Raw genomic sequence first — 2,744 nt, forward strand, 5'->3', positions numbered from 1 at the left:
CTCGCGGTTATGGCATCATTGCAACAGACCCGTATTCCTGTTCATTCATGTGCATGATCCGCGCGGGCAGGGCCATGCGGGAAGCAGGGCGCCATGCACAGGGAGGAGGGGGGAGTGTGTTGGGGGAGGGGGGAGTAACCCTTCCAGTCCGTTGATCTTTCCTCTCTCTCTCTCTCTCTCTCTCTCTCTCTCTCTCTCTCTCTCGCTCTCTCGTCGTGATTGTCCTTTATGGACTTGTTCTTTTGATAGGCTCGTTATCGTTGTTTTTTGTTACTCTTTAGTGCGTTGGTCTGGCTGCGTGTGGTGTTACCGCAAGCCCCCAGCTCTGCATCTGCCGCCTGGCGGATTATGGACCTCCGCGTGCGTTCTGTGCTCGCGTCTCCAGGGTTCTAACCATCGTCGCCGTCGGCGCTCTCTCGCCCTCTTCCCTGCTGGTATGTCAATTTGTATCTTGTAGTAGTAGTAGTAGTAGTAGTAGTAGTGGTGGTGGTGGTCGTGGTAGTAGTAGTAGTAGTAGTAGTAGTAGTAGTAGTAGTAGTAGTAGTAGTGGTGGTGGTGGTAGTAGTAGTAGTAGTAGTAGTGGTGGTGGTAGTAGTAGTAGTAGTAGTGGTGGTAGTAGTAGTAGTAGAAGCAGTAGTAACAATAACAACAATGATAATAATAACAACAACAATAATAAGAACAACAATGATAACAATGATACAACAACAACAACAACAACAACAATAATAATAATAACAAAAGCAATCATAAGAATAATAATAATAGCAAGACGGATAGCACCGAGGAATAGCCAGTCAGCACTCCTAACCACCGTGTTTGGCAATGTTAGCTAAGCAGGAAGTGTGAATGCACTGCTTGGTGACAAAGGAGGAGGGCATAGAGAGGGGATTGGCAGAAAGAAAGAAAGGGGGGTAGGGGGAAGGAGAGGGGGAGGGGGAGGGGGAGGGGGAGGGGGAGGAGGAGGAGGAGAGTGAGAGGGGAGAGGATGGAAGAGAAGGAGGGAGGGAGGAGAGGGAGAGGGAGGATAGGGTAGAGACGGAAGGGGAGGGGAGAGGGAGATATAGATAGATATAGCAAGATAAAGAGAATGAAAGAAATTAGAAGCACAGGATAAAGCAAAGAGCGAGAGAGAGAGAAGAGGGAGGAGAGAGGGGAGGAGAGAAAGAGAAGATGGAGGAGAGAGGGGAGGCGAGAGAGAGAGAGAAGAGGGAGGGGAGGGAGATCGAGAGAGAGCGGGGAAGGAGAGGGGAGGGCTGGAAGAGAGACGGAGAGAGGAGGGAGAGAGCGGGAGAGAGAAGAGGAGGAGGAGAGTGGAGAGGAGAAAAAAAACAAAAAAAGAAGAGAAGGACAGAGGAGAAAAACGAGAAATAACGAGGGGGGGGGGGGAAGGGAGGGGGGGGGGGGAAACGGAAAAAAAACGGGGAAAACGAAAAAAAAAAGCGAATCGAGAGGAGAAAAGAAAAAGCGTAAAAAAAGAAAAAAAGAAAAATGAAAAGAAGGAAGAAACAGCGAGAAAAATACAATAAAAACAAAAAAAAAAAAGAGGGGGGGCCACACGAGGGCAAAAGAAAAAGGAGGAAAGAGAAGAAAAGAAGTAGAGGGGGAAAAAAAGAAAAAAAGAAAGAAACACGAGGGAAAATAACGAGGGGGGCGGGGGGGGAGGGAGGGGGGGGGGGAGCGAAAGAAGGGAAAAAACGAAAAAAGGAGAGGAAACGCGAGGGAGAGAGAAAGAAAAAAAAAAAGCGAAAGAAAAAATACAAAAAAAAAAGACAAGAGTGAGCACAAGAAAAAACGAGAGAACTAATAAATCGAAAAAAGGAGAAAACGAGAGAGAGAAAAAGCGAGGCACCGCCGCGAGTGGTTAAAGAGCAGTGATGTTTACCTGCAGCGCCACCGCCAGCGTAGGTCTAGCCCGTTTACATTCCGGAGACACAGGTGGCGAAACAAAAGTCCTGAAGCAAATTTCCCCCCCCCCCCTTCTCAACCCCCTCCCTCACCCCAATGCACAATGACGGGTTACAAAGGGGCCTAACCTAATCTAATCAAAGCGGTTAGATCGAATGGCTAGGAAAAAATAAGTGATCTAAGCTAACTTCATGCCGCGATTAGTGACTTAATCTAATCTGGTCGAACGGCTTGGCAAGTGAGACCTAATCTTATCAAACACCAAGGATAATGATCTAATCCCTTTTCCAAATTGCAAAGAAAATGGCAAGTGGCAAGGAAAGTGACTTCGCCCAACTTGAATGAGAAGGAAAAGTGACCTAATCCAACTTAAATGATTAGAAAATGCCCAGATCGATCTAATCTAAAACTAACGAACGACATGTTACGAAACGGGACCGAGCCAAACCTATTCTGAAAGACAGACAGGATGACCTAACCTGAATGACAAGCAAAGTGACCCAATCTGAATGACAGGCAAGTGACTTAACCTGAAAGACAGACAAAGTGACCTAATCTGACTCAACCCAATCGTAACGAACCCTAACAGAAAAAGGTCACCTGAACTAACCTAACCAAAAGCCAAGATAACCAAAACCAAACCTTTCGCCCCCCCCCCCCACCCTCTCAAAAAACAAACAAACATACAAACAAACAACTCAATAACACAAATCTTACCCCGCGATCAATCTGACACCAAAATAAATCCCAGTTAATATCTTAATAATTAAAATAAAAAAATCTTGGGCGCAAAGGCAAGCGAGATTTCGCTCTATCTGAACGAGTGTTTGTTGATG

Source organism: Penaeus japonicus, unplaced genomic scaffold (assembly GCF_977035675.1).
Source record: "Penaeus japonicus unplaced genomic scaffold, GWHDUDI00000001_assembly GWHDUDI00000013, whole genome shotgun sequence".
NCBI classification, from domain to species: domain Eukaryota; kingdom Metazoa; phylum Arthropoda; class Malacostraca; order Decapoda; family Penaeidae; genus Penaeus; species Penaeus japonicus.